We start from the raw sequence: 17500 nt of genomic DNA, 5'->3' as shown, positions 1-17500 counted from the left end.
ACCCGAAAACATCCGAACCGCACATGCTCGCGACAGTCCTGCCGTTAGAGAATGCACCGTGCACGCGACCGAGTAAGGCCACTCAGAGACATCCATTTCCCAGGTATATGCCCCCTACGCACTTTTGGTGGCGCAACTCGCACGAACAGTCCCACCTCGACCCCGTAAACAAGCTTTTTTGCCTCGAAGAGTTCGTCGGAGACGAAGAAGCAACCTTCAGTGCAAACGTAGCACTCTTTTGTGCAACCGCCCAAACAACGCCCCCTCTACCCTCTGTCGAAACACTCGGCATTGCTGCTCCCTAAGGTGAGCTTCTCCTCATAGGCAATTCCGCTCTTATCCGGTCACGTTTGTGTGCCCGAATTTCGCAAGGCAACCTCCATGGGACATGGAAAAGACTCGAGAAGAGAGCTCGCTCACGGGAGAGAGAAGCCAAGGAGACCACGAGAGTGCTGAGAGTGGGACAGCGCTGAATAGGCGGGAGAAGCCTGCGCGTATAAACGGAGATATATATCCAATTGCAACGAAGGAACGTGCCAAAGATCGAGAACAATGGCAGAAATGCTAGTAACGTGCACTTCGGGACCAACGCATCACCGGAAGACAACCGCCAAACATCGAAAGAGTCGCGATGCTCCGCAACCTACGTGCAAAGCGGTCGCACACCGGGTAAGGGAGTGAGAGCCCCAAACATAGCTGGGCGAGGCGCTCACTCCGCTCTTTAATATCTCGTTAATACCGCCAAGGAAATGGCACAAGCACACACACACAAGCATCCTCGGAAGAGGACAGTTCGAGTGACAGGTCAAATCCAAGAGTTCCGAAGACTACCTCCAGGAACAATCGGGAACAAGACCGATTACAAGTCGTCGAGTCTGTTACTGGGCGAACACGAGATGCGCACAGGAAATCGATCAGCCCTCACAATGGCCCAAGGCCAGAGATCGGACTGCTACGATTTACCCCAACAATCATCGTGCCACTCTTCGCAGAGAGGTGATAGACGCCAACGAGCCCGCGCATAGCAATCGAGGTGTAAAAAGGGCGTTGAAGGCAGGAAGCCTGGACGAAAGAGGCTACGAGGTCACCTCGAAGCGGTCTAAGAATCGGGCGCACTTGGGGCGACTACCAGTGCCAACCCCTTATCCCGCGGTGCGTCCGACACACAGAAATTTCCAAGGCGGCCAAGGAGCCTCCCCGCATAGCAATCGGGGTGTGAGGTTACGGATGCAGCATTGATAGCAATCGAGGTGTGAGGCGAAGGATGCAGAAGTGAGAGCCGAGGGATGTAGCAGAGATAGCAATCGGGGTGTGTGATGCAGAAGAGATAGCAATCGAGGTGTGCGGTGGGAAGGGCCCAGCAGCCAGAATGCATGAAGCGACGGATGAAGCAGTGATGACAACCGGGCTGTGAGGAGAGGAGGGATGCAGCCAAGAAAGCAATCAGGGCTCGAGGCAAGGGATGCATCAAGGATAGCAATCATGTTGTGAGGCGAGATTCCAAAGGCTAAACGTGAGAGGCTGCAGGGTCGACTCAGAGAGGTCTATGCATGTGAGAGGCTGAAAGCAAGGTCGACTCGGAGCGGTCTATGCATCGGGCGCGCTTGGGGCGACTACCAGTGCCAACCCCTTATCCCGCGACGCGTCCGACAAAGAGAACGTTCCAAGGCGGCAGAGGAGGTTACCAGCCGAAGGATGCAGTAGCAATAACAGGTATAGTTCCGCGGCGGCCGAGAAGACTCACCGCATAGGAATCGGGATGCGAGGCGAGGGATGCGGCGGGAAGGCCCCGACGGCTAAACGGAAGAGGCTGCAGGGCCGCCTCGGAATGGTCCAAGCATCGGATGCGATTGGGACGACTACCAGTGCCAACCCCTTATCCCGCGATGCGTCCGATACACAGATAGTTCCAAGGCGGCCGAGGAGCCTCACCGCATATCAATCGGGGTGCGAGGCGAGGGATGGGGCGGGAAGGCCCCAACGGCTAGACGGAAGAGGCTTCAGGGCCACCTCGGAATGGTCCAAGCATCGGACGCGCTTGGGGCGACTGCCAGTGCCAACCCCTTATCCCGCGATGCGTCCGATACACAGATGGTTCCAAGGCGGCCGAGGAGCCTCACCGCATAGCAATCGGGGGTGCGAGGCGAGGGATGGGGCGGGAAGGCCCCAACGGCTAGACGGAAGAGGCTTCAGGGCCGCCTAGGAATGGTCCAAGCATCGGACACGCTTAGGGCGACTACCAGTGACAGCCCCCTATCCCGCGATGCGTCCGATACGAAGATGGTTCCAAGGCGGCCGAGGAGCCTCACCGCATAGCAATCGGGGTGCGAGGTGGGGGATGCGGCGAGATGGCCCCAACGGCTAGACGGAAGAGGCCACAGGGCCGCGTCGGAATAGTCCAAGCATCGGACGCGCTTGGGGCGACTACCAGTGACAACCCCTTATCCCGCGATGCGTCCGATACGAAGATAGTTCCAAGGCGGCCGAGGAGCCTCACCGCATAGCAATCGGGGTGCGAGGTGGGGGATGCGGCGAGATGGCCCCAACGGCTAGACGGAAGAGGCTGCAGGGCCGCCTCGGAATAGTCCAAGCATCGGACGCGCTTGGGGCCACTACCAGTGACAACCCCTTATCCCGCAATGCGTCCGATACGAAGATAGTTCCAAGGCGGCCGAAGAGCCTCACCGCATAGCAATCGGGGTGCGAGGTGGGGGATGCGGCGAGATGGCCCCAACGGCTAGACGGAAGAGGCCACAGGGCCGCCTCGGAATAGTCCAAGCATCGGACGCGCTTGGGGCGACTACCAGTGACAACCCCTTATCCCGCGATGCGTCCGATACGAAGATAGTTCCCAGGCGGCCGAGGAGCCTCACCGCATAGCAATCGGGGTGCGAGGCGAGGGATGCGGCGAGATGGCCCCAAAGGCTAGACGGAAGAGGCTGCAGGGCTGCCTCGGAATAGTCCAAGCATCGGACGCGCTTGGGGCGACTACCACTGCCAACCCCTTATCCCGCGATGCGTTCGATACACAGATAGTTCCGAGGCGGCCGAGGAGGTGGGGGATGCAGCGAGATGGCCCCAACGGCTAGACGGAAGAGGCTGCAGGGCCGCCTCGGAATAGTCCAAGCATCGGACGCGCTTGGGGCGACTACCAGTGACAACCCCTTATCCCGCGATGCGTCCGATACACAGATAGTTCCGAGGCGGCCAAGGAGCCTCACCGCATAGCAATCGTGGTGCGAGGTGGGGGATGCGGCGAGATGGCCCCAACGGCTAGACGGAAGAGGCTGCAGGGCCGCCTCGGAATGGTCCAAGCATCGGATGCGCTTGGGGCGACTACCACTGCCAACCCCTTATCCCGCGATGCGTCCGATACACAGATAGTTCCAAGGCGGCCGAGGAGCCTCACAGCATAGCAATCAGGGTGCGAGGCGAGGGATGCGGCGAGAAAGCCCCAACGGCTAGAGGGAAGAGGCTTCAGGTCCGCCTCGGAATGGTCCAAGCATCGGACGCGCTTGGGGCGACTACCAGTGACAACCCCTTATCCCGCGACGCGTCCGATACACAGATAGTTCCAAGGCGGCCGAGGAGCCTCACCGCATAGCAATCGGGGTGCGAGGCGAGGGATGCGGCGAGAAGGACCCAACGGCTACACGGAAGAGGCTTCGGGGCCGCCTCGGAATGGTCCAAGCATCGGACGCGCTTGGGGCGACTACCAGTGACAACCCCTTATCCCGCGACGCGTCCGATACACAGATAGTTCCAAGGCGGCCGAGGAGCCTCACCGCATAGCAATCGGGGTGCGAGGCGAGGGATGCGGCGAGAAGGACCCAACGGCTACACGGAAGAGGCTTCGGGGCCGCCTCGGAATGGTCCAAGCATCGGACGCGCTTGGGGCGACTACCAGTGACAACCCCTTATCCCGCGACGCGTCCGATACACAGATAGTTCCAAGGCGGCCGAGGAGCCTCACCGCATAGCAATCGGGGTGCGAGGCGAGGGATGCGGCGAGAAGGACCCAACGGCTAGACGGAAGAGGCTTCGGGTCCGCCTCGGAATGGTCCAAGCATCGGACGCGCTTGGGGCGACTACCAGTGACAACCCCTTATCCCGCGACGCGTCCGATACACAGATAGTTCCAAGGCGGCCGAGGAGCCTCACCGCATAGCAATCGGGGTGCGAGGCGAGGGATGCGGCGAGAAGGACCCAACGGCTAGACGGAAGAGGCTTCGGGTCCGCCTCGGAATGGTCCAAGCATCGGACGCGCTTGGGGCGACTACCAGTGACAACCCCTTATCCCGCGACGCGTCCGATACACAGATAGTTCCAAGGCGGCCGAGGAGCCTCACCGCATAGCAATCGGGGTGCGAGGCGAGGGATGCGGCGAGAAGGACCCAACGGCTAGACGGAAGAGGCTTCGGGTCCGCCTCGGAATGGTCCAAGCATCGGACGCGCTTGGGGCGACTACCAGTGACAACCCCTTATCCCGCGACGCGTCCGATACACAGATAGTTCCGAGGCGGCCGAGGAGCCTCACCGCATAGCAATCGGGGTGCGAGGCGAAGGATGCGGCGAGAAGGACCCAACGGCTAGACGGAAGAGGCTTCGGGTCCGCCTCGGAATGGTCTAAGCATCGGACGCGCTTGGGGCGACTACCAGTGACAACCCCTTATCCCGCGACGCGTCCGATACACAGATAGTTCCAAGGCGGCCGAGGAGCCTCACCGCATAGCAATCGGGGTGCGAGGCGAGGGATGCGGCGAGAAGGACCCAACGGCTAGACGGAAGAGGCTTCAGGGCCGCCTCGGAATGGTCCAAGCATCGAACGCGCTTGGGGCGACTACCAGTGACAACCCCTTATCCCGCGACGCGTCCGATACACAGATAGTTCCGAGGCGGCCGAGGAGCCTCACCGCATAGCAATCGGGGTGCGAGGCGAGGGATGCGGCGAGAAGGACCCAACGGCTAGACGGAAGAGGCTTCAGGGCCGCCTCGGAATGGTCCAAGCATCGGACGCGCTTGGGGCGACTACCAGTGACAACCCCTTATCCCGCGACGCGTCCGATACACAGATAGTTCCGAGGCGGCCGAGGAGCCTCACCGCATAGCAATCGGGGTGCGAGGCGAGGGATGCGGCGAGAAGGACCCAACGGCTAGACGGAAGAGGCTTCAGGGCCGCCTCGGAATGGTCCAAGCATCGGACGCGCTTGGGGCGACTACCAATGACAACCCCTTATCCCGCGACGCGTCCGATACACAGATAGTTCCGAGGCGGCCGAGGAGCCTCACCGCATAGCAATCGGGGTGCGAGGCGAGGGATGCGGCGAGAAGGACCCAACGGCTAGACGGAAGAGGCTTCAGGGCCGCCTCGGAATGGTCCAAGCATCGGACGCGCTTGGGGCGACTACCAGTGACAACCCCTTATCCCGCGACGCGTCCGATACACAGATAGTTCCGAGGCGGCCGAGGAGCCTCACCGCATAGCAATCGGGGTGCGAGGCGAGGGATGCGGCGAGAAGGACCCAACGGCTAGACGGAAGAGGCTTCAGGGCCGCCTCGGAATGGTCCAAGCATCGGACGCGCTTGGGGCGACTACCGTTGCCAACCCCTTATCCCGCGATGCGTCTGATACACAGATAGTTCCGAGGCGGCCGAGGAGCCTCACCGCATAGCAATCGGGTTGCGAGGCAGATTATTGGGAAGGGAACCCCCTGGGATGCGGCTCAAGCAGTGCCCAAAGGGACTGGAATGCGGAATCACATCGAGAGACCCAAATGCTATACGAGGGCTCAAATCGAATTATCGATTTGGCCACGACATGGACGCATCGGAACGACTACCTTTGCCGAACCACTCGCAATTGCATCCATACCGAAACCAATAGACATTTCCGTTAGAGCCCTCGCATAGCATTCGGGAATCTCGCATGCCCCTCTAAATCGACCAATGCTGGCGCTCAATGAAAATCCGAGCGCTACCACCGTTCGAGCGCCAGCATTGGTCGAGTTAGAGGGGCACGGGGGAGAATGCTCCAGTCAACACCTCCCCTATATAAGTTATTTGTCCGATTCTCGCACAACCGTAGTCTGCCTCGTCGAATCAAACAACGGTCCCAGATTCCGACTTCCGTTCCGTAGAGACCCAAAAGCTAGATGGAGGCTCGCAAGAAAGAGAGTCGGCGCATAGCAATCGGGTTTCTCGAACGTTTAGGGACCGAGCTCACTTGCGGATAGGGCAAAATCCGCCAAGCAACCCAAAAGCTAGACGGGGGCTCGAATCGAATCGCCTAGGCGGCCACAACAACGACGTGTTGGATCGACTACCAGTGCCAAACCATTCAGCAAGACTAGTCTGTGTCGAGGCCGGATAGAGATTCTCAGAGAGCGCCCGCATAGCATTTAGGAGACCTGCCGCGTCCCTCACACTCGACAAATGGTGGTGCACGTTTATAAATCCGAGCGATCCCAACCCTTTCAAGCACCAACATCGGTCGAGATAGAGGGGCACGGAGGGGGCTGCGTGAGACAACACAGTCCCCTATATAAGTTATTTGTCCGATTCTCACACATCCGAAGAATGGTCATCAAATCGGACAACAGCCCAAACTTCCGACTTCCGTCCCAGAAAGCCCAAGAGCTATCTAAAACGTTCATGGCCGGAACTCGATCGCGGCTATACCAGTCCGCCAAGCAACCCAAAAGCTAGACTGGAGCTCTAGTCGAATCACCTCTGTGGCCATTGCAAGGACGTGTTGGAGCGACTACCATTGCCGAACCATTCCGCAGGTCGAGTCCATACCAAGGCCGCATAGAGATTCACGATGAGCTCCTGCATAGCAATCAGGAGACTTGCCGTGTCCATCACAATCGATAAATCCTGGTGCAAGATTTTTGCATCCGAGCGCTCCAACCAGTCGAGCACCAGCATCAATCGACATAAACGGGCACGGGGGGAGGATGCTCGAGAACACTACCTCCCCTATATAAGTTATTTGTCCGATTCTCAAGCAGCCGAAGTCTGGTCATCGAATCGGGTCAAAGACCACAACTTCCGACTTTACCCACAATGCAAGTCATCGAATCGAACATCGGCCCCCGAGTCGGACTCCATGCGTATGTCAGGTCATCGGACCCAAATTCCGCCTTCCTGCGCATGGCGGGCCATCAATATCAACTCGGTCATCGGACCCAAACTCCGCCTTTTTGCGTATGGCACGCCTTCAAATCGGTCATCGGACCCAAATTCCGCCTTCCTGTGCATGGCGGGCCATCAACATCAACTCGGTCATCGGACCCAAATTCCGCCTTTCTGCGCATGGCACGCCATCAACTCGGTCATCGGACCCAAATTCCGCCTTCCTGCGCATGGCAGGTCATCGGACACAAATTCAGACCTCGCCAATATGCCTACGTATCGAATCGGTCATCGGACCCAACTTCCGACTTCATCCATACTGTAGGGTCTTTGAGGTTGGCGCGGTGCGCTCAACCCAGGGAGTCGACCCATCGAAGCATACACCTCCCCTATATAAGCTATTTGTCCGATTCCCACACCTGTGTAGTTTGCACCTCTGACCAGGACATCGACCCCAACTTCCGAACTCGACTGCAACGACGGCACCAGCGCCTTGGTGCGCACCTTGCGACGCACAGTCCCAACATTCGCCTTCCTGCACATGGCAGGTCATCGGACCCAAATTCCGACCTCGCGAGTATGCCTACATATCGAATCGGTCATCGGACCCAACTTCCGACTTCATCCATACCGTAGGGTCTTTGAGGTTGGCGCGGTGCGCTCAACCCGGGGAGTCGACCCAACGAAGCATACACCTCCCCTATATAAGCTATTTGTCCGATTCCCACACCTGTGTAGTTTGCACCTCCGATCAAGACATCGACCCCAACTTCCGAACTCGCCTCCAACGACCGAACCAGCGCCTTGGTGCGCACCTTGCAACGCACAGTGCCAACATTCGCCTTCCTGCACGTGGCAGGTCATCGGACCCAAATTCCGACCTCGCGAGTATGCCTACATATCGAATCGGTCATCGGACCCAACTTCCGACTTCATCCATACCGTAGGGTCTTTGAGGTTGGCGCGGTGCGCTCAACCCGGGGAGTCGACCCAACGAAGCATACACCTCCCCTATATAAGCTATTTGTCCGATTCCCACACCTGTGTAGCTTGCACCTCCGATCAGGACATCGACCCCAACTTCCGAACTCGACTAAAAAGACCGCACCAGCGCCTTGGTGTGCACCTTGCAACGCACAGTGTCAACATTCGCCTTCCTGCACATGGCAGGTCATCGGACCCAAATTCCGACCTCATGAGCATACCTACTAATCGAATTGGTCATCGGACCCAACTTCCGACTTCATCCATACCGTAGGGTCTTTGAGGTTGGCGCGGTGCGCTCAACCTGGGGAGTCGACCCATCGAAGCATACACCTCCCCTATATAAGCTATTTGTCCGATTCCGACACCTGTGTAGTTTGCACCTCCGCTCAGGACATCGACCCCAACTTCCGAACTCGCCTGCAACGACCGAACCAGCGCCTTGGTGCGCACCAAAAGTGCGCACTTTTGGAGGGCACTTTTGTGCGCTCCAAAGGTGCGCACTTTTGGAGGGCACTTTTCTGCGCTCCAAAGGTGCGCACTTTTGGAGGGCACTTTTTGGAGGGCACTTTTCTGCGCTCCAAAGGTGCGCACTTTTGGAGGGCACTTTTTGGAGGGCACTTTTCTGCGCTCCAAAGGTGCGCACTTTTGGAGGGCACTTTTTGGAGGGCACTTTTCTGCGCTCCAAAGGTGCGCACTTTTGGAGGGCACTTTTTGGAGGGCACTTTTCTGCGCTCCAAAGGTGCGCACTTTTGGAGGGCACTTTTTGGAGGGCACTTTTCTGCGCTCCAAAGGTGCGCACTTTTGGAGGGCACTTTTCTGCGCTCCAAAGGTGCGCACTTTTGGAGGGCACTTTTTGGAGGGCACTTTTCTGCGCTCCAAAGGTGCGCACTTTTGGAGGGCACTTTTTGGAGGGCACTTTTCTGCGCTCCAAAGGTGCGCACTTTTGGAGGGCACTTTTTGGAGGGCACTTTTCTGCGCTCCAAAGGTGCGCACTTTTGGAGGGCACTTTTGTGCACTCCAAAGGTGCGCACTTTTGGAGGGCACTTTTCCTGTGCTCCAAAGGTGCACACCTAGGTGAGCACCTTCGACCACACCTTGTAGCACACCAAACTCTGACTTTCGACTTCATCCGCAATGCAGGGTCTTTGAGGTTGGCGCAATGCGCACAACCAGGGGAGTCGACCCATCAAACCCAACACCTCCCCTATATAAGCTATTTGTCTGATTCTCATACATGCGTAGCCTGCAGGAGCAATTAGGACATCGACCCCAACTTTCGGCTTCTAAACGAAAACAAGGTCTTTGAGGTTGGTGTAATGCGAACAACTAGGGGAGTCAACCCATCAAACCCAACACCTCCCCTATATAAGCTATTTGTCTGATTCTCATACATGTGTAGTCTACAGGAGCAATTAGGACATCGACCCCAACTTTTGACTTCTTAACGAAAACAAGGTCTTTGAGGTTGACGTAATGCGCACAACCAGGGGAGTCGACCCATCAAACCCAACACCTCCCCTATATAAGCTATTTGTCCGATTCTCATACATGTGTAGCCTGCAGGAGCCATTAGGACATTGACCCCAACTTTTGACTTCTTAACGAAAACAAGGTCTTTGAGGTTGGCGTAATGCGCACAACCAAGGGAGTTGACCCATCAAACCCAACACCTCCCCTATATAAGCTATTTGTCTGATTCTCATACATGTGTAGCCTGCAACAACGATTAGGACATCCACCCCAACTTCTGAATTCGTCTGCGTTGACCGCACCAAAGGTGCACGCCTTGGTGCTCACCAAAATCCGACTTCCGACTTCTTCTGCTATGCGGGGTCTTTGAGGTTGGCGCAGTGCGCACAACCAGGGGAGTCAACCCACCGAATGCAACACCTCCCCTATATAAGCTATTTGTCTGATTCTCATACATGCGTAGACTGCAGCAATGATTAGGACATCCACCCCAACTTTTGACTTCTTAAACAAGACAGGGTCTTTGAAGTTGGTGCAGTGCACACAACCAGGGGAGTCGACCCATCAAACGCAACACCTCCCCTATATAAAGCTATTTGTCCGATTCTCATACGTGTAGTCTGCAGCAGCGATTAGGACATCGACCCCAACTTCCGAATTCGTTTGCATTGACCGCACCAAAGGTGCACGCCTTGGTGTGCACCCTGGAGTGCACTTTGGTGCTCACCTCGGTGCACACTTTGGTGTGCACCTCGGTGTGCACCAAAGGTGCGCACCTTGGAGCGCACCAAAGGTGTACACTTTGGAGCGCACCACATAGGGTCTTTGAGAGGTTGGCGCAGTGCGCACACCAAGGTGGGTGTTGAGGTGCGTGCCGAGGTGGGTGGGTGCTAGGGTGCGCTCCATGGTGGGTGCCAGGGTGGGTGCGTGCTAGGGTGGATTCCAAAGAGGGTCATAGGGTGGGTGCCAAGGTGGGTTGGTGATATAGTGGGTTCAAAGGTGGGTACTAGGGTGGGTTCCAAGGTGGGTCACAAGTTGGGTGCCAGGATGCGTGGGTGTTAGGTTGGGTGCCAAGGTGGGCTCCTGCGTGGGTGGGTGCTAGGGTGGGTTTCAAGGTGGACGCGAGGGCGGGTGCCAAGGTGGGTAACAAGTTGGGTGTTAGGATGGGTGAGTGCTAGAGTGGGTGCCAAGGTGGGTGGGTGCTAAGGTGGATGCCAAGGTGGTTCACAGGGTGGGTGGGTTCTAGGGTGAGTTCCAAGGTGGGTCACAGGTTCAGTGCTAGGGTGGGTGTCAAGGCGGGTGTCGAGGTGCCTGGGTGCTAGGGTGTGGATGCCAATGTGGGTCATAGGGTGGGTACTAGGGTGGGCTGCAATGTGGGTGCCAAGGTGGGTAACATGCTCGGTGGGTTCTAAATTGGGTGCCAGGGTGGGTGTGCACCCACCTTGCCCGAGGTGGGTGCCAAGGTGCCAGTGTGGGTGGGTGCTAAGGTGGATGCCAAGGTGGGTGAGAAGGTGGGTGATAGGTTGAGTGGTAGGATGGGTGGGTGCCAAGATGGGTCACAGGGTGGGTGCAAGGGTGGGTAGGTGCTAGGGTTGGTGTCAGGGTGGGTGGGTGCTAGGTTGGGTTCCAAGGTGGGTGCGAGGGTGAGTGTCAAGGTGGGTCACAGGTTAGGTGCTAGGATGGGTGAGTGCTAGGGTGCAAAGGTGCCAGGGTGGGTGCTAGGATGGGTCGATGCTAGGGTGAGTGGCAAGGTGGGTCCACAAGTGTCAAGGTGGGTGCCGAGGTGGGTGCCAAGTCGGCGACTGCTATGGTGGATGCCAAGGTGGGTCACGGGGTGGGTGCCAAGTTGCTAGGTTGGGTTCCAAGGTGGGTGCCAACGTGGGTGCTAGGGTGCGTGGGTTAAAGGGTGTGTCACAACGTGGGTGCCAGGATGGGTGCGCACCCACACTGGCCAAGACGGGTGCGGGTGCAAGGTTGGGTTCCAAGCCCGGTCACAGGCTGGGTGCTAGGATGGGTGGGTGCCAAGGTGGGCACCAGGGTGGGTGCACCCACCCTGGCCAAGGTGGGTCACGGGGTGGGTCCTAGGGTGGGTAACGGGGTGGGTACTAAGGTGCGTGCCAAGGTGGGTCATAGGGTGGGTGCCAAGGTGGGCACCAGGGTGGGTGTGCACCAACCCTAGCCAGGGTAGGTCACGGGGTGGTTGTCGGGGTGGGCGTCAAGGAGCCAAGGTGGGTGGCAAGTAGCCAAGTTGCGTGCCAAGGTGGGTGTCGGGGTGGGTGCCAAGGATCCAAGGTGGGTGCCAAGGAACCAAGGTGGGTGTCTGGGTGGGTGCCGAGGTGGGAGCCAGGGTGGGTCCCAAGGTGAGTGCAAAGGTGGGTGCCAGGGTCAAGGTGAGTGCCAATGTGGGTTCCAAGGTGCCAGGGTCAGGGTGAGTGCCAATGTGGGTTCAAAGGTGCTAAGTTGGGTGCGAGGTTGGGTGCGAGGGTGGGTGGGTGCCAAGGTGTGCTAGGTGGAAGCCCGGGTGGGTCGGCATCCCATGGGTGTCGAGTTGGGTGCCTGATGGGTGCTTCTTGTCAAGTTTTAGTCGTCGGGACTCATTTCGAGCCTTAGAGGTCGTTTCTTGTCCGGTTGCCCTGTCTTCGACCTGGGAACCCAATTTTGGTCCTCGGGTCCCATTTTTTTTTGTCTCGCATCCCACTTTTGGCCTGTGGCCTTTTCGGGGTCGATTCTCGTTTTGGGCATCAGAGCATGTTTCTTCTCCTAAAACCCAATATTTGTTTATTAAGTCTCGGAACACATTTTTGTTCTCGTGGACCCATCATGGGTCTTGGAACGCATTTGTGGTCCTTGGGTCCCATTTTGCATCCCGAAACTTGTGTTTTGGTGCTTGATCCCTATTTTGGGTGCCCACCTTGCACCAAGTGCGCACCCGGGGCAAACCGAGCGCCTTGGTGCACCGGGGCAAGATCGAGCGTGCACCCGAGGCGCCCCGAACATGCACCAAGGTGCACTCGGCCCACATGTGAGCGCAGGTCGTTGCGCCCGAGGTGGTGTGTGGGCACCGCGTTGCAGACGGGACACTGCACGCACACGACGCCCCCTCCAGGTGCACGCACGTAGGCCGGGCCGGGTGCACACCCGACGCCCTAGCAAGGTGCGCGCACCCGGGCAGGGCTCACACTTGGCGAACGGGGCGCACTTCGCGAGGGAGGGTGTGCACCTCGACGGGGGTGGGTGGCCGGGGTGGATTCGCACGTGGGTCGCGGTTTGCTAAGTACACACTGCGACAAGCTCATAACGGGTGCGATCATACCAGCGTTAGTGCACCGGATCCCATCAGAACTCCGCAGTTAAGCGCGCTTGGGCCGGAGTAGTACTGGGATGGGTGACCTCCCGGGAAGTCCCGGTGTTGCACCCTTTTTTAGTTTTTCGCCGGGCGTCGCAATGCTATTTGAATAAACCTTTTGCCCGTTTGTGTTCTCGTCGGGGCCGGGCCGGGCCGGGGTGCGCTGCCCGCACTACCGCGCGCGCGGGGGCGACACCGAGCGCGCACCCGAGGCGCCCCGAGCACACAGGCCACGGTGCAACCCGGGCGTTGTGCGCGCACCCCGGTGCGCCCGAGGTGCTGCGCGCGCACCCAGGTGAAATCGGTGTGCACCTCGGCCAGTGCGCGCTCGGTCGAGTCGCGCACGTTGGCCAAGGTGCACGGTGATGTTTCTTACTCTAAGGTTCCGCACCAGACGCCCGGGACAGGTGAGCGAAGCTGGGCGGGGCCGGGTGCGCGGCCGGGGCAGGTGCACGCAGCTGGAGAGAGCTTTGGAGCACACTTCGGAGCGCACCAATGATGCGCTCCATTCAAAAGTTTCCTGAAAAGGCAAAAAAAGTTGAGATTATAGAATTTCCCACTTGAGAGATTGTAAAAAAAAAAAATTTAAAATGAAGGAAACGCGGGTGCCAAGGTGTGCGCAGCCCAGCCAAGGTGTGCGCACCAAGGCGCCCACCCTGGCGAAGGTGCACGCAAGGTGCGCACCCGAGGCAAACCGGACAATTAACCCAACTTTCGACTTCGCGCGCACCTTGGAGCGCACTTCGGAGCGCTCCTTGGTGCGCACCAATCTTGGGCACCTCGGAGTGCACCATGGCGCCCACCAAGGTGCGCACCCGGGGCAAACCGAGCTCCGACTTCGTGCGCACCTTGGAGCGCACGAAAGGTGCGCACCATGGCGCCCACCAAGGTGCGCAGCCCAGCCAAGGCGTGCGCATCAAGGTGCGCACCCTGGCGAAGGTGCGCACCCGGGGCAAACCGAGCTCCGACTTCGTGCGCACCTTGGAGCGCACAAAAGGTGCGCAACCCAGCCAAGGTGTGCGCACCCCGGTCAAACCGAGCTCCGAATCGTGCGCACCAGAGGTGCACGCCATCGTGCGCACCTTGGAGCACACTTCGGAGCCCTCCTTGGTGCGCGCCGATGTTGCGCACCTCGGAGCGCACCCGGGGAAAACAATGCAATTAACCCGACTTTCGACTTCGTGGGCACCTCGGAGCGCTCTCGAGTTCGCACCTCGGAGCACACCGAGGTGCGCACCTTTGATGCGCTGCCTTCACCAATTTCCAGAAAAGGCAAGAAAACATTGAGAAGGTGTGCGCACCGAGGTGCCCACCCTGGCGAAGGTGCACGCGAGGTGCGCACCCGGGGCAAACCGGGCTCCGACTTCGTGCACGCCGCACCTTGGAGCACACTTCGGAGCGCTCCTTGGTGCGCACCAGGGCGCGCAACCCAGCCGAGGTGCCCACCCCGGCGAAGGTGCACGCGAGGTGCGCACCCGGGGCAAACCGGGCTCCGACTTCGTGCACGCCATGGTGCCCACCGCGGCGAAGGTGCACGCGAGGTGCGCACCCGGGGCAAACCGGGCTCCGACTTCGTGCACGCCGCACCTTGGAGCACACTTCGGAGCGCTCCTTGGTGCGCACCATGGTGCCCACCAGGGCGCGCAACCCCGCCGAAGGTGCACGCGAGGTGCGCACCCGGGGCAAACCGGGCTCCGACTTCGTGCACGCCGCACCTTGGAGCACACTTCGGAGCGCTCCTTGGTGCGCACCATGGTGCCCACCAGGGCGCGCAACCCCGCCGAAGGTGCACGCGAGGTGCGCACCCGGGGCAAACCGGGCTCCGACTTCGTGCACGCCATGGTGCGCACCGCGGCGAAGGTGCGCACCCGGGGCAAACCGGGCTCCGACTTCGTGCACGCCGCACCTTGGAGCACACTTCGGAGCGCTCCTTGGTGCGCACCAGGGCGCGCAACCCAGCCGAGGTGCCCACCCCGGCGAAGGTGCACGCGAGGTGCGTACCCGGGGCAAACCGGGCTCCGACTTCGTGCACGCCGCACCTTGGAGCACACTTCGGAGCGCTCCTTGGTGCGCACCATGGTGCCCACCAGGCCGCGCAACCCAGCCAAGGTGTGCGCACCAAGGTGCACGCGAGGTGCGCACCCGGGGCAAACCGGGGTCCGACTTCGTGCACGCCGCACCTTGGAGCACACATCGGGGCGCTCCCGGGTTCGCACCGGCGTTGCGCACCGTGGTGGGCACCTCGGAGCACACCAAGGTGGGCAGCGAGGTGCGCACCTTTGATGCGATGCCTTCACTAATTTCCATAAAAGGCAAAAAAAAAACGAGATTTTAAAATTTCCGTTTTGAAAGATAGTGAGAAAAAGGGAATGCTGGTGCCATCTTGAGCCCGCCCTGGTGCGCAGCCCAGCCAAGGTGTGCGCACCAAGGTGCCCACCCTGGCGAAGGTGCGCGCCCGGGCAATTAACCCAACTTCCAACTTCGCGCGCGCCAGGGTGGGAGCGCACCCAACAACCGGGCCTGGGAAGAGCCAATGCGAGAAACCCCACCAAACGCTCTGACAAAAAAAGAGGGGGCGCTCCAGTAACCCCGCTTCGGAGCGCACCCTGGGCAAACCCAGCCAAGGTGCCCACCCCGGCCAAGGTGCAGGCGAGGTGCGCACCCGGGGCAAATCGGGCTCCGACAACGTGCACGCCGCACCTTGGAGCACACTTCGTAGCGCTCCCGGGTGCGCACCTCAGAGCACACCAAGGTGGGCAGCGAGGTGCGCACCTTTGATGCGCTGCCTTCACTAATTTCCAGAAAAGGCAAAAAAAAAAGGAGATTTTAAAATTTCCGTTTTGAAAGATAGTGAAAAAAACGGAACGCGCGTGCCATCTTGAGCCCGCCCTGGTGCGCAGCCCAGGTAAGGTGCCCACCCTGGCAAAGGTGCGCACCCGGGCAATTAACCCTACTTCCGACTTCGTGCGCGCCAGGGTGGCAACCGGGCCTCGGAAGAGCCAATGCGAGAAACCCCACCAAACGCTCCGACAAAAAAAGAGGCGGCGCTCCAATAACCCCGCTTCGGAGCGCAGCCGGGGCAAACCCAGCCAAGGTGCCCACCCCGACGAAGGTGCACGCGAGGTGCGCACCCGGGGCAAACCGGGCTCCGACAACGTGCACGCAGCACCTTGGAGCACACTTCGAAGCACTCCCGGGTGCCCACCGGCGTTGCGCACCGTGGTGGGCAGCGAGGTGCGCACCTTTGATGCGCTGCCTTCACTAATTTCCAGAAAAAGGCAAAAAAAAATGAGATTTTAAAATTTCCGTTTTGAAAGATAGTGAAAAAAAAGGAACGCGGGTGCCATCTTGAGCCCGCCCTGGTGCGCAGCCCAGGCAAGGCATGCGCACCAAGGTGCCCACCCGAGGTGCACACCCGGGGCAAACCGGGCTCCGACTTCGTGCAGGCCGCACCTTGGAGCACACTTCGGAGCGCTCCTTGGTGCGCACCATGGTGCCCACCAGGGCGCGCAACCCAGCCAAGGTCTGCACACCAAGGTGCCCACCCCGGCGAAGGTGCACGCGAGGTGCGCACCCGGGGCAAACCGGGCTCCGACTTCGTGCACGCCATGGTGCCCACCGCGGCGAAGGTGCACGCGAGGTGCGCACCCGGGGCAAACCGGGCTCCGACTTCGTGCACGCCGCACCTTGGAGCACACTTCGGAGCGCTCCTTGGTGCGCACCATGGTGCCCACCAGGGCGCGCAACCCAGCCAAGGTGTGCGCACCAAGGTGCACGCGAGGTGCGCACCCGGGGCAAACCGGGGTCCGACTTCGTGCACGCCGCACCTTGGAGCACACATCGGAGCGCTCCCAGGTTCGCACCAGCGTTGCGCACCTTTGATGCGCTGCCTTCACTAATTTCCAGAAAAGGCAAAAAAAAACGAGATTTTAAAATTTCCGTTCTGAAAGATAGTGAAAAAAACGGAACGCGGGTGCCATCTTGAGCCCTTCCTGGTGCGCAGCCCAGGCAAGTTGTGCGCACCAAGGTGCCCACCCTGGCGGAGGTGCGCGCCCGGGGCAATCCGGGCTCCGACTTCGTGCACTGCATGGTGCCCACCAAGGCGCGCAACCCAGCCAAGGTGCCCACCGCAGCGAAGGTGCACGCGAGGTGCGCACCCGAGGTGCACACCCGGGGCAAACCGGGCTCCGACTTCGTGCACGCCGCACCTTGGAGCACACTTCAGAGCGCTCCTTGGTGCGCACCAGGGCGCGCAACCCAACCAAGGTCTGCACACCAAGGTGCTCACCCCGGCGAAGGTGCACGCGAGGTGCGCACCCGGGGCAAACCGGGCTCGGACTTCGTGCACGCCGCACCTTGGAGCACACATCGGAGCGCTCCCGGGTTCGCACCAGCATTGCGCACCTTTGATGCGCTCCAATAACCCCACTTCGGAGCGCACCAGAAACCCCACTGGACGCTTGGGCAAAAATGTAATGCGCACCCGAAGCCCCTACCCAGAAATCCCCAGTTCGGACATGGGGAGCTGCAACGGTAAAAAGCCTCACTAAACTCTCGGACGGA

General features: G+C 59.7%; 1 non-coding gene across 1 annotated transcript; it reads left to right on the top strand.

The window, feature by feature from the left end:
* The first annotated feature begins 12890 nt into the window (after positions 1 to 12890).
* Positions 12891 to 13009, top strand: LOC131858647 (5S ribosomal RNA). Its single transcript, XR_009359011.1, has one exon. It is a non-coding gene; the product is annotated as a 5S ribosomal RNA (ribosomal RNA).
* Positions 13010 to 17500: the final 4491 nt, after the last annotated feature.

This window comes from Cryptomeria japonica, chromosome 9 (genome assembly GCF_030272615.1).
Source record: "Cryptomeria japonica chromosome 9, Sugi_1.0, whole genome shotgun sequence".
Lineage (NCBI taxonomy): Eukaryota > Viridiplantae > Streptophyta > Pinopsida > Cupressales > Cupressaceae > Cryptomeria > Cryptomeria japonica.
This window is presented reverse-complemented; position numbering and strand designations above follow the sequence as displayed.